The 15,435-nt window shown below is 37.1% G+C and overlaps 1 protein-coding gene across 10 annotated transcripts in view; it reads left to right on the top strand.

The window, feature by feature from the left end:
* Positions 1 to 853: 853 nt before the first annotated feature.
* The window catches only part of ptprfa (protein tyrosine phosphatase receptor type Fa), a 216,177-nt gene continuing 201,595 nt past the window's right edge, over positions 854 to 15,435 (top strand). For 5 of the 10 annotated variants that reach the window (XM_083568484.1, XM_083568478.1, XM_083568488.1 and 2 more), the window contains exon 1: positions 854 to 1,478. The gene's annotated coding sequence lies outside the window, so the exon portion shown is untranslated. The remainder of the gene's footprint in view (positions 1,479 to 15,435) is intronic. The other 5 variants (XM_083568483.1, XM_083568486.1, XM_083568475.1 and 2 more) reach the window with 1 other exon arrangement.

Raw genomic sequence — 15,435 nt, forward strand, 5'->3', positions numbered from 1 at the left:
CAGAAACTGCTTTTTCCTGGTCAGGGTTGTGGTGGATTGCAATCCTATTTAGGAACAGTGTGATAAAATGGGAATACACCCTAAATGGGATGGCTTTTAATCACAGGGCACCATGCACACACAGCCACACACTCATTCATGCCCAAAGGCAAACGGTATAGCCAATCCACATAGTAGTGGTGCATTGTTGTTAGAGGAAGGCATTGTAAAAAGAAACCAGAGATCCTTGAAGACACAAGAATAACATCAAACGGTGGTCACTGGAGCTGTGAGAAGGCAAAACTATACCCACTGCAACAAATCATGTAAACACATTTCTTTAAAACAGGCTTCCAAACCATTCATCATTTTCATCTGTTTCAGAGTTTGGAAAGCAGCTAAATAAAATGTACACCTCTTGTGGCATCATGGTGTGGTAAATAGAATCACCACTTCACAGCTCCAGGTGCTGAAGTTTGGTCCTGATTCAGGGTTACTACAGCAAGTGTGTAGTTTTGCATGTTTTGTTGGGGTCACCCATCTTCCCAAAACATGCATTTAAGCAGACAGTTGTGAATGGGTGTGTGCACAGCGCCTGCATTGGACCAGTGTTTCATTTAGGGAGGCTCCTGTCTTGTCCCTATGATCCCAGTTCTGCAACCGTATCAATTTGACCCTGCACAGGATAAACTGTTTACTAAATAAATAAATAAATAAATAAATAAATGAATGAATGCCTGCATTTTGAGTGTGTAAGTGTATAAGCATTTTATTGATTCCCAGTCAGCCTCATGACTCGTGTGTTAATAAGCTGGTAAATGCAATCAGGTGAGAGCGATTAAAAAAAAAGAAAAAAAGCAGAGCATAGGGAAATCACTGATCCAGCACACATGTTATCCTCGTGATAAGTTTTTAAGCATGCAATAGCAAACACTCCAAAATCCGGAGCAGAGGATCAGGATTTGGAAGGAAACACGTCCGGTATCAGGCAAACAAGTCAGTGAGAAAGGGCGCGAAAGAGAGAGAGAGGGAGAGAAAAAGAGAGAGAGATAGATAGAGAGAGCGAGAGAGAGCGCGCGCGCGCGAGCTGAAAGAGAGCAGAGCTGCCGCCTGCCACACGCAGAAGCGCGCGCACAAACGGACGACAGAAGATCTATTGGTTTCGTGCAACGGACCTTATATCCGTCTTTCAGGAATATACTTTGAATTTGCGTGGGAGGAAAAACATTTTTTGTCTGCTTTAAGACTCTGTGGAGAGAAAACAGGACACGACCAAAGCGAGTGAAGAAGGAGGGGAAAAAAAGAAAGAGAGCGAGAAAAAGAGGGGACACGGCTGCTGTTCTGGGCGAGCGGGCGCGCGCGCACTAGATACAGCGGAGGACAGAGAACCCAGAGAAAGCATCAATGCATGGAGAGAGCGTAAGTTTAAAATGCGCACAGCTCACATCATCCTGCTCTGATTTTAAGGGGATACAGCAACACTTCAGGGACCTTGAATTGTAAGTGCGGGTTTTTTTTTTAATGCATGCATGCTTACTGAATTTCTCACGCGACAGCCTTTTAGCACTTGCATTGGTTTAATTAACACCTCCTCCCTTATTTCTTAAGTGTTTCCAATTTTTTCCCGGTTTAATTAAACCATTAACTCCTATGTTTGAATTTATTTATTTATTTATTTATTTTTTTAAATAAAAACCTGTTACATGCATTTGGTTGCAGAGACTGATTGTTGCAAATCTGTTGCATTCAGAATTGCATAAGAGCACATACATGACTCAGAAATGAATGCAGCAAGTCCGGAGTGTCAGTCCTGTTGCTGGCATTTAGACATGACACATGACAAGTAACTTATAGCCTATACCAGTTTCAATCTGGATTTATTCTAGATGTGGGACTGGAATGGCTTGTAAAACATGATTGCATTTCGCACCATCTGAGGAAACAAGAGCAGACACGATGTAGGTTTAATACGAGCTGAAGCTGCTGCAGAGAGAGTGTGTGTGTGTGTGTGTGTGTGTGTGTGTGTGTGTGTCAGAGAGGGAGAGAGAGAGAGGTGTTGCGTTCTAGAGATCCACCACCTACTCATGCACACAAACACAAGGAGCTTGATTGTGAGATTGGCCACTCTGTGTTCTATGTTTGCCATTGTGTTCTTCATTCTGTCTGTTTCTGGGGTTTTGTAATCATGACAGACTTATGAGATACAGATACCGATGGGAGCAGACTCTGCGTCTGAGTTCACTCACAGTTTGGTCTTTGCCTTTAGCCGAAGAAACACAAAATATTGCCAGTGTTAAATGAACTCTTAGTGTTTCTGTAAACGGAGCCGGGTCAAAATGTACTGCATGTGTGCTAAAGGAATGCTTTTGTGGTAGGAAAAAAATCTTCTCTTGTCAATTAACTGAAATGTGCCTCGAGTCGAACACTTGATTATTCTTTGCACTGGAGCTATAAGGCTATTGCAGTCATCCAAAATAAAGAAATATGCACACTAGAATTCTCCAAATTATTTCTTTCATTTGGCACAGTCAGAGTTAAACTGGCGCTGTAAATGTTCAAGGCTTTATGGTAGTGCTGTTGAAGGCTATTCATTTCAAATCTTTTTAGCAGACATGTCATGTTGAAAATCAAGGATGTTTAGCTTTTTATTACATGTTGTATATTACTGTGTAGAACCTCTTCAAGTGATTTAAAGAGCTCTTAATAACAGCTATGCATTTTCATTATACATAAGACTCTTGCACTTACTGTATTTCCTTGGCTGGGAAGAGAATGCATATATTTATTTCAATTCTATTATGTATTTATTTCTGGCAGTTAAATCATTCGGAAAGCTTCATCCTCGTGTAGGCTTTTTCTTTTCTTTCACCACAGTTTGTTAGTTTTTAGAATATAGCATGTTATTCGTAATCCAGTAAATGGCTTTGCCCTCTGCTAATGGAATCCCACTCAAGTGTCAATGCAGAGGCCTGAATCATAAACAGAGCAAACACACTGCTGGTGCTGATCTCTCTCTCTCTCTCTCTCTCTCTCTCTCTCTCTCTCTCTCTCTCTCTCTCTCTCTCTCTCTCTCTCTCTCTCTCTCTCTCTCTCTCTCTCTCGTTGTTATTCACTTGTATGTGTTTCTCGCACAATATCTGTCTTTCTTCCAGTTTCTTCCCTTTAATGCTGATCATTAACACTGATCCTCCATCCCCTCTCTCTCAACCTTTCAGTGGATGGTCATGCTAATAAATCAGCTGTAATTTTAATAATAGACAGTGGAAGACTATGCAATGCATAAATTCATTATGCATACTATTTCATCCATTTCTGAATGGTTGCTTTCATTTCCGAGTTGAAACCGATTAATTTTTCAGACACTTATTTGCTCTTTCATTTCCTTTAGCCTTGCTGACAGCTCATAAGCCCATGCATAGGTTTGATTAGTGATATTGAGTTTCAGGGTTTGGCCAAAGTGGACTGTTAAGTGGCTTTTTCATTTCTCTTTGGTGCCCTTTATTATTTCTCATGTTTTCTGGTAAGTCATCCTGTGGTTGCACTAAATCTAAGAGGCTTGAGTCACTGAAGTACGAATCAGAAGTGATCCATGGTCACTCTGCATTAGAAACAACTATTCGCACATCATGCTGCCCCATGCACCATGACACGAGCAAGAAATCTGTCCCAGCGGAAATTGAAGCATGACTCATATCCCAGGCGAGGGTTATCTTCTTTATTATCAACCCCTAACCTCTTTGGAGTAATGATGCATTAGCTCCTATATCGTGCATATGTGAGCCATATTTGGATTTTTATTCATTCAAGGAGTGCTTGCTTGCAAAATTATACTACTGTGTTTTATGGGCTTCTGAGTCATGCTGACGTCTTCTGGATAGTGATGTAATTAGGCAAGTGACGATGCACTGTATTACAGCATGCCAATATTTTACATTTGAATAATGCTGGGATTATGCAATGTAATCAGATTCTGGTGAGATGGTATAGTATAGACCTGATTAAGTACGGATACATTTCAAATGGGCTGAACATCTTTTCATAAGTATGACATCAATATTGAGCCAAATAATAGTAATAATTAATAGTGATCACCGTTGGCATGCCATCCTAATAATTATCAAATAACATTTCTAATGATCAATGTTCATTTTTAACGGTTTTTCATCGACTTTCTTTTTAATCAATGAACATTTTGTTTCTTCCACCCACATGCATCACCATCTGTTATGTTAATTGTAGCTTTGTGGTATGAATAATAAACGAAGAAATACAAACATGGGAATAAATAGCATCCTTTTACAAAAATTAACTTAATTCATTTAACAAAATTAACACTGGTTTAATTAAATCTGCTTATCAAACCACAAGACTGTTCCACATCCTGCATGAGTTTTTAAAATGTATTTAATTATTTAGCATATTACCAAAACTTTGCATCTAACTTGTTGTGTATTAGAGGAATGGATGATTATTTTAATGCTACTACACTGATCACAAGCACAAGGACTGGAAGATGGTCATGCATGGTTTTTGTGTCCTGGAAGACTGTCTACAGATTGAGGTGTCCAGAACCACTCAACATTTCTCTGTGCACAAGCACACAATACCAGGACACGGAAGTTAGAATTACTCTCATGCTCGGCTGTCGTTCATTCAGTAGTGATTTTGTGTTATTTCCACACAGACCAAGAGCCTGACTCAATCAACAGACCACAGGTCATGACTGTCACACCAAAACAAAACCAGCAGGAGACTGCAATCTGAATCACCAGTGTGTGTGTTAGAGATGGCCCATAAGCACTGTGAAGGGCAATCTGGGAAAATATGCCACTGTTTGTGGAAGCAAACGATGACTGGTCTCAATTGGTTTCATTATCATTCATGCTGATTTTCAGTGGTAGCATTATGATATGGTATGAAAATTTGCTATAGGAGCACAACAAGTTTTTAATGTAACATTGGTGTTAAAAAAGGTGTGGAAAAAAGATTGGATGATAAAACTCCTATATAGAAATCTCTTGCATATTCCAGCAAATTGAAATAATAAATTGAATGTATTTCGACAAAATATTATTATTTTTTTTCAAGGTTGAAATTGTCTTTTGCTCATCTCTCTAAAGATGATTTCTTTCAATAGAATGTTGTAGTGAAATGCCCAGATATTTAATTCAAGGGGGAAAAAAGGTTAACAATCTATAACCCATTAAACTATATGTGTACCAAGTGGCCTATTTAATTAGGAGAAGCTTAAGAAAGAAATATAAGTGCTGGTATGTCACTCTAGAAAAAAATAAGTGTGAATATGTAAAAAAATCCTACTGTGATATTTCATTGTAAACAGATAAAAAGCAAAGCAGAAAAAATCAATGTTTACAAATGCCTTGTTGCCGGTGGCATAATGAAGTACATCTTATTGAAATAGGTCGGTATCATACCTTGCATTTATAATATTACTGTATAACATACAACAGACGTTCCACTAATTAAGTTTTATTGCTCTGTTCTAGATGTGGTTTATTAGTGGAAGAATATCTGATGTAATATTTTCGTTTAGTGATATTCAGCATTATACAACATACTATGTAGGGTGGCACAGTGGGCTTTATCTGGGTTTTCTAGTTTCCTTTTCACTCTCAAAAATATACCAGTAGGTGGCACAGTGTTAGTGCTATTGTACCTGGTGTCCTGCAATGATGTGGGGTCTCTATTAAGGTGTGAATATCATAAACTGACTAATATAAAGCAGTTGCTGAAGATGAATGAATGAATGAATGTTATATCCTCAGTTCTTTATATAGAGATGTGCATTAGAGTAGGTTTCTCGTCTTCCATCTTCTTCTATAGCAGTGAGATTTGCTCTTTGAATGAAGCCGTGCTGTCAGCTAATGTAGCAAAGGGAAGCTTTGTACTTTTCAGCATCACGTTAATAAAAACCAAGGCTTTCACTCCAAAATCCCTGAGCTCCTTTTGATCAGCAGCAGCTAAGGCAAAGCTTGCTGCAGGCCTTTTCCCACAACTCAATACTAGAGGTGATGTAATGATTAAGAGATTTTCAGAGCTTTTTTTGTTGACATCATTGTATAATTTGTTACAGTGATAAAAGCAGGTAGGCTTTCATTCACTGACCTCATCACCTTTCTATTTCTGAGTTCAAACACTGAGCATGACATTTACAGCATGTAAGCAATCGCGCTGCCTAGTAGTAACGTATCTTGCAAGTAGTATTACGTTTGTGTTTTTTTTTTGTCATACACAACTTCAATCATTCATCATGCTATGTTGCTGTTGTGTCTGGGAATGAGATGAAATGATTCAAAGTGATCACTGACATCAACATAATGGTTTTACTGTCAGCTGAAACTACTTGGTCTTGCAAACTTCAATTTCAAAGTAAATTAAAGATTATATTAATATTAAGCAAACCAATTACCTGTTCTCATGTTTATCCTTCCTGACGTTAATAAACTTTATAAGCTGCACTTGGGTCTCACGTCCTGTTTCATGCAAGTAGGTTAATGGTTTCCTGATAATTATTTGTTGTTGCTTAATAACTTAAATGAATGCACCTTCATGAATAATTAAGAATAAACATTGTAACAGGTGCTTTCATTAGAACGAACAGCAATTAGCATTATGAATTCCCACAACAAGATAAGTTGATTCTGTCTATACAGCAAGTCTGCATATCGTCACTCTGCTGCAGTTAGAAGACAGATGCACGATTGATGATCTTTGTAGAAAACTCCAAGCTGTTAATATATGCAGGAAAAGTGGCCAAAGCAATGTGTTTCAACTGCCATTGCTCAGGAGAGTGCATCGAAAGGGCATCTGTCTCAGCACCATCGGGACTGTACAGCTTTAAAAGATGACCCTGAATCTCAGTTGAGCTGTTTGAGGGTATTTCAGTTTTTCAGACTCGATTAAGCCTAGTTTGAGGTGAAAATGTTATTAAAAAGCATTTCAGAGATGCATTTTAAGAACCGATGCATTTTAAGATCTGAACAGAGCTCTGTTCAGATGGTAGAAAAGTCTCTCTCTCTCATTTCTTTCCACTATGCATATAATTTTTGAAAAATACACATTTACACATATTTGAGCTTGTGCAGTTTTCTACAGATTTGCTTTGCAAGTTCTTAGTAGTGCAATCTGACCATCCAATCAAAGGATGTAAAAATGCATATGTTACTGTACACCTGCTAGATGGCCCCAGTACTGTCAACTCAAAATCTAACTGGCTAAAGCAACAGCGTCAAGCAACATGAATTGTAAGCTACAAGGCAGACACCTGCAGTGTTCATTCGAAATTTTACAAATATTTTTTATTTTTAACATAAATAAGCCGCACCTGTGTATAAGTCTACACTGAAACTAATGAACTTTACACAGGCTTTACCAAAAGAGAATATCTGTTACACGGTGTAACTGGTGAAATATGTAGTGGCTCCTTTAAGAGCAGAGCGGCATTTTGGGAATAGCACTTCACTGCATTCTTCCGGTATTACTGCGTGCGCGCGCGTGTGTGTGTGTGGCGATTGAGGATTATGTGCTCTTTATTTTCTGATGCTCATTTCTAAGTTTATTTGACTAACCCATAACGCTGTTGACAAGAAAAATAAAAAAGAAACCACGCGCTTTGGAAACCTGTCTGTGCTTATATGATTTCATTTGCAACTGGAGTTGGCGAGCTCTCCTTTCACCCAGACTCAACGCGTTACAACGGCTTGTATCTAAACAGTAGCCGACCAAGAAAGTCATTGTTCACTGTTTTCCTCCTTCCTTTTACAACTTTTTCTCTCGAGAGTTTATCTTTTGGCATCGTCGTGCGTTTAAAAATCAACACCGGTGGAAGTTTTTTCTCCCGATGCCGTGCAGCTCAGAACACAGGTGAGGTGCGTTTTTTCGTTTCCGTTCGGAAATTTCATTAGTCTAATGTTATGGGGCTCAGTTTTTTTTGGCTTGAAGTTTGTGAAACCGGGAAAAACCCAGGAAAAATCCATAAATTAGCCGCTTCGTTTTTTAAGCCGCGGGGTTCAAAGCGTGGGGAAAAAGTAGCGGTTTATAGTCCGAAAAATACGGTAAATATGCACTCTGTTCCTAGAAGCACGGCAAGCAAGAGAAATGCTATGAAACTAAGTGAATATATATTTATCATGACTAATGGGAGCCATTTTAATACATATTCATAGACAAAATGATTCCTATAGAGTTTAGGCCCACAAAGAAGTTCTTGCTGGCCCTGACTGCCCACCACTGTGTAAAAAAAAAAAAAATACACAATTTTGTATAGATTTTAAAGTAAAAGTCTATAGTGGTGTTGAACTTCTGATTAGAAGGTTGAATTAAATTCCTAACACTACCTACTTGCCACCCATCTGGACCTCTGTGCGAGGTCCTTAACCCTCAACTGCTGAATTGTGTTAATTGGAATAATTGTAAGTTGCTTTGGATAAGGGTGTCTGCCAAATGGTGTAAATATAAACCATCTATTTGTATCAAATCTACAATGACTACAAAAATGTTATAATTATCATTGTTCTATATTAAAAGTAAATGTCTAACTTGGAATTCACACCAGAGGACTGTTTAGCTGGACATGTGGGCTTACGGGTTTTATATGGGGCTTAAAAATTAATTAAAATGTAGATTTCATTCAGACAATTGAAGCATTTATTAAATTGAATGTGTATTTGTTTTGTGTTGTGTATCTACTATGGCTATAAAATTAAAAAATGAGGTGTTCGCCACATACACCTTTTGAATGTTTTTCTTTAAATATGGATTGAATTTTCATTGTTTAGTATATTTATATTCTTTCTTTCAAGACTCTATGTACAATTGGACAATTGATATCAAATAACCCCTGCTTCCCTGTGAATCTTCCACTTATTCCATTTTGCTTAGCCTGCACTGCAAACAAGATCCCCATACAATATTCTAGCTGTATCATAGAGAATAAATCAGTGGGATTTAATATGAATGCAGTGCAATGCAGTACAAAACAATGCATATAGATAAAGTGAAAATTTGATGGAGTGATGGGAACATCTTTCTCTAATGAATGTCAGTATGTTATATGGAGAACGAACTAACATGACTGAGCTTAGTCAATTCTGTGAAATCCAGTGGTTTTTTTGCATAAATCCCTGCTGTTATCAAAGCATCTTCGAACACGTGTGTGCGCGTGTTGTTTGTGATTTTATATATATAATCTCACATATACACATCATTGTCAACACCTTTGCATTTCAAATTGGACAAAAAAAATATATACTCCTAACTATACTGGTGAGTCTGTTACCAGGAATTCAGTGCTGTCAGTTTTACCCTGAATATCCTCTAAATCTCAACCAGTGTATTGTGGGAAAATGTCACAGAGCATTGTGTGTTTTCAACTTCTTTGGGCGTGAATGTCTGTGTCCAACAACATCCTAATTAGATCCTTTGAGCAAACGAGAATCAGCTGACTTTTCATTTACACTTGTTAATACCCTGCTTGGAGAGACAGAGACACTTCTAAGAAATTGAGACTTGATGGAATGGAGATACTTGTTTGTAAGCTCTCAGGCTAGAACAAATACACTTGTGCATTTTATGGGCTATTTTTATGGAGGATCTCTCAGATGGGAAATAGTTAGGTGATTGAGTGGGGGCCTCTGTAATACCCTGCTGGAGGGGATTGGTTCATCTTTGACCTTGACATGTTCCAGGGATTGTATCTTATGTGAAAGTGGTATATCAAAACCCCTTCATGTTCATAAATATTCCATCAGGTATGACCTGTTTGAGCTTTTTCTTTGAATATATTTGGAATGCAACTGGATATTAATATATTTATATTCTTATTGGTAGCTCTAACTTGTGTACTTGAATAGTATTAAGCAAAAAGCATTTTATTTATTTTGTTTGTTATAATAAAAAATCTTGTCTTAATGACACCTGAGCATCACTTACTAGCCTTATTTATATTGCATTAGAAATATTACAATAAAGTGAATTGAAAATTATAACGTCACTTTAAAATGTCTGAATCTAGCAAGGAATTTGTCGTATCAGTGGATCATCTGATTGAACCCTGGCAATGCCATGAGTACATTAAGCTGTGCTGTCTGGGTGAATAGAATGGCATTTCTCTTCATTGTCAATCGGTATGACACTAATCGTGGGCATGTGTGAACTCATGTATATGGAAGGTGGGCGCTAGAGCCTTTCTCTTTGTGCTCTGCTTCTTTATCATGTCAAATTAGTATAGGTCCAAGCAGAGTTGAACATGATGCACAGTTGGTAGCTGTTGTGCAGTAGTTAGTGGATAGAATAAGCCACATTCAAAGAGAAACCAGGGTAAAAAATGGAATTAAAATGGGGGGGGCTTAAATTAAGTCTTGGAACCTGTTTCAGGTTTTCTTTTATAGTTTGGCTTGATGAATATTTTGAGGGGAATTTCAGGCATACAAATTAGTAATAAAAACGATGACTTGCTGGTGGCTGAGGAATCCCCAATGACACCTGTCATTGACATTACATTCAACATTGTGTTTAAAAAAAAAATATATATATTCTCACACAGCAGCTATATAGAACTCCAGATCAAAATTTTTAAGTTAGCACTAATTATCAAGCTGGATATGACTAAAGATGATGGCAAGGGAAAACTCCCTGAGATGATTTAAAGAAGAAAGGTTTAGTGTACCAGAGACACAAAAAGGAAACGGTTCTAATCTATAGGACACATGGTAGAGCGAATATAAACGGTTTCTCTTCTATAACTGAATATGATACAAAGAACTAAAAGGAACATGACTATGAGCATTAGAGTAATTTTTTTATTAATTCATTAGATTTTTAACTTCACTACCATTTCACTCAAGTGAGTTGCTTTCAATTTCACAAATTACCCATTCAATAATTAAATTTTATTTTAGGAGCAAAAAAAATGCTCCCAGGAATTTGCTTTTACCGTCTCCTTATTTTGTCTTCCGTAGCATGTGATATGTGTTCAAGATCAAAGCTCTAATGTTTAATTAGAAAGTACAGAAAATCAATATCCAGTAAGTACAAGTGCTATAGGGATTAAGGGACCTTCTTCTTTTGGTCAAAGCTCTGATGTAGCTGCTGTGTTTGTGATGGAAAGAGCAGGAGATTCATGGGCTTCTCACCCAATACCCCCCTTCGCCAGCTCTCCCACCCCCTGAGACCTGAGCACCAGGGGGCATTATCAGTGGTAAATGGCTCTGAAAACGTTTCGCCTCAGACAGGTCCAGGCAGGCCATGATTTATGGCTCTGCGATGCTGCAAAACAGTTAGCCGTGTTACTGGTAAGGATATGAGCATTTTCATGGCCACAGTTCAAGTTTATTTCAGTTATAAATTTCCAGAGACGCAGAGCAAAAAGCAGTGGTGAATTTATAGCCCGAGAGATTGTTGTTTGCAAGCTGCCAGGAAAGAAGCCGTTTTTAATGCAGTGAGGATAAGAATGACTGGCCATTTTTGTATTCATTTTTCACTTTTGTTCAAGAAAGGGTATTATTGGTGCTCTCTTGGAGTCAGAAGATAGAAAACATAAAGAGTAATATGCAAGTAAGCTAGTGAGATTCCATGGCATTAATTTATCATGTTATTAGCATTTTTCTGTTCTATAATTTTTTTTATATCTGACTGAACCACAAGTGAATCAAATGATTCACTTAACAAACTGATTGCATGATGTATTCAACTTTGGATTCGGAGAACTAAAATCATAATAACTTGCATTGCAACCCAATTGAATACTGTAGAGTAATTAATGCAAAACATACAAGAAATGGATGAGACTCATGAGATCAATACTTTCTCCTTTATTAAATATTGGAATTTGTTTTTTTTCAATTTTTTTCTAATGGTTCTAATGCAAGTGATCCAGCAGTGATCTTTAAAAAAAACAACAAAAAAAATGCAAACAAACTACACTTCCCCTCAGCCACTGCAACAAGTCATATGTTTTTTGTTATGCTTGATTTACATTCACTTATAATTTGCACTTGTTTTCAAACCTCACTTACAGCATCACTGCACTCTTTGGCTTTCATTAGTTGTTCCATGATTGTCACGCAGCTTTCATGCCTCAGGTGATGTTCTATGTTTTCCATGCCACAATATGTTGCGCTTTTTGTTTCTTTGTATATTATGTTTGCACTTTACTAAAACTTCGCTACACTTGCATCTGCTTCTCCCCTGCAACATGCTTATACTTCAAAACTTATTGAGACTGTTAAATGGTAATGAAAATCTTTACACTTTCGAAAATGTGTAAATTAAATGGAAACTACAAATGTGTTTAGGAGAAAGACTGTCTGGAACTTTTTCTACATTTCAGTTAAACTTCCCAGAAACAATGTCTTGTGACTAATGCTGCTTTCTATCTCTTTTACACTTTATCGTTTCATTTCCTTGCTTCCCATCCTTGCTTCTTGGCGCCTCCCAGTAGGTGAAGAAAAGATGTGATTCATGAATAAGAAATGAGGACAGAAGGAATCACAATTACCAAATGAGAGGTTCTTTTTCAGTGATGTCACTTGAAAGCATCTTTAGTGCATGCACTTGTTGATGACCATTTTTACAGCTGTAGTAACTTCATAATGGACATACCCTTATATGCACTGAAGATGTACGTAGATGCACTGTAGACACTCTTTTCACACCCAATCATACTGACCTGTTGGCAATTAAGCTTAGTTGCTTTAGTAGAACCTATATGTTCCTCCCGCTGTTTCTTTGTAGAAACAATTACTTTCAGCCTTTTGTTGCAGCTGTCCTAATATTTTTGAGACATGTTGTGGCCATCAAATTCAAAATTACCTTACTTAAAATGAAACATGCCTTAGTTTTAAACATCTAAACATTAGATTTCACATGTTCTCTGTGTTCTATTGTAAAATAAAATATGGGTTTATTTAATTGAAATAATATATAATATAATCATTGCATTCTTTTATTTACATTTTACACAGCACAACTTTTTTAGATTTTTGGACTCGGGGTTATACTACAGTACATTGATAACAGAATCACTATATTGTAATTGCTTTTAAAAAGTTTAAACCAAGGCTTCCATCGTGTGCTACAACAAAAATTTCTTATGCCTCAAATTTCATCTTGCTTGTTTTTTTTTTTTATTATTTATTTATTTATTTATTTATTTATTTATTTATTTATTTATTTATTTATTCCTCTCTCACTGCAGCCAAATTGGAAAACCCTGATTGGAAAAAAAGCAAAAAGAAATACTTAAATAGTTTCGCTTTCTAAATGTCGACAACGATGGCCATACAAAATACAGCCACTTTGAACAGCTCTTTCATCAGCAATAAACAGTAATTAACTTCTGAATATGGTGGTCTATAAAAGCAGCCGGATCAACAATAGTAAGCACAAGAATAAGTGAAGCCACTCGGGCTCATATAGTGGTACAGTCCAAAGCCAGTTCTCTCTTTGTGTTTGTGTGTGTGTGTGTGTGTGTGTGTGTGTGTGTGTGTGTGTGTGTGTGAAACCATCCTTCTCTGCATGTCTCATTATGCATCAGGAAACTCTAATCAATACTGGTGATTGATTACTAGCTGGATACGATCATGTTTCCCTTCTCACGTCTTGCCTTGTGCCTCAGGGGGACAAAAACATTTACAGCGTATTAGACATGGTCACGAAGAACTTGTTCTCTGCCTTACTGGGCTGTTTAAAATATTTGTCATGCTTTATTTAACAATTGATTTTAGAAAAAGACATATTGGACACCTACTTTATCCTGGTCAGGGTCATGCCGGATCCAGAGTCTATCTTAGGAACATGAGGCGTGAGACAGGAACGCACCCTAAGTGGGACACACGCACACATATTTGCACTCATCAACACACACAATCGCACCTAACAGTGTGAATTTTGCATCGCCAATCCACCTACCTGCATGGTTTGCAGAGGTGTGAGGAACGCGGAGTTCACATGGACAACATGCAGAGAAAATGAATGCAAACACAAATATAGTTTTCATTTTGCTCCTCGACTGTCCAGTTTCGGTGAGCCTATGCCCATGAAAGCCTCAAGTTCCTGTTCTTTGCTGAAGGGAGTGGGACCTGATGTGCTTTTCTCCTGTTGTAGCTCCTTTGCTCAGTTGTGAGCTCAGACCACCTTTTTGCAATTTTCTGTGTGAACTGTAGAAATAGCTAGCATTTTAGAACACTCAAACCCATCAAAGCCCATCTGGCAATAACAAATATGTCATAGTTTTAGTAATATTGACAGAGGTGGGAAGTAACAAAGTACAAATACTTTGTTACTGTACTTAAGTAGATTTTTCTGGTTTTAGTACTTTACTTCACTTAATTTTTTGGACAACTTTTTACTTTTATTTATTACATTTTTGACAGAAATATCCACGTTCTACTACTTACATTTTCAATTTCATTTTGCTTTAGTTTCAATCTATTTGGTAAAATGTCATTCTCTCATTGTTTTCAGCCCATCAACCTATTTCCTGTCATTGCATGACTTTTTCATCCTACCATTGGTATCATTTCCTGGCACTGGAGACCTGCACGGGACGGATTTTTCAGTCCAGCTCCCACAAGGTTTATTCCACTCCAGCCTGCTTCCACAAAAATGTTATTTTCTCCTGCTCCCACCCCCAAAAGCCAGCATGCAAAATGTATAAGTAGTTGTATTTTTATTACACTGACTGTTTATTCTTTAGTTTTACCTGCTTTCCTTTTGAATATGAATAAAAAAGAAACTTAAATAGGAAAATAGAGATGTTTCATTTAATTTGAGTTTTTTTGTGTAAATGATGAACATTGACATGAACAAGGAACTTGAGAAAATAAACTTGTATTATAGCTTGTTAAAAAAAAAAAAGCCAAGGTTTTTTTTGTGTTCATTTCTGTAGTAATCAAGTAATATCTGTAGCCCTCAGTAATTTACCTCTTTCTTGAGCAAACCGAGGCAAAATGACTGAAGCACAAGTGGTTACCGTGCATGAACCACGCAAGAGTTCACTTCTGACCTTGTGCCTGTAAATAATTTTTATTTTAGTTGCCATTGTTGCGTTTGTGCAGTAGATAATTAATTTTATTTGGTCTTAGTGATTTTATTATTATTGTTATAAATAACAATAAAAAAAAAAAAAAAAAAAAAAAATATATATATATATATATATATATATATATATATATATATATATATATATATATATATATATATAAATAAAAATTTATTAGGTGTTTTTTTTTTTTTTGTTTTGTTTGTTTTTTAAAGACCATTTTGCAGGAGTCCCAAGAATAATTGTATTCTTCCATAACCCCACCCCACCTCCCCACACACACACCCACCCACCCATCACTCATTTGCATCATGTCCCGTGGGAGTGCAGGTCTCTACCTGGCACCGCAGACGTAGGCTAGATTATGATGCTAACAATGAGCAAGGCAGAGGGCA

Source organism: Silurus aristotelis, assembly GCF_946808225.1.
Source record: "Silurus aristotelis genome assembly, chromosome: 2".
Classification (NCBI taxonomy): Eukaryota; Metazoa; Chordata; class Actinopteri; order Siluriformes; family Siluridae; genus Silurus; species Silurus aristotelis.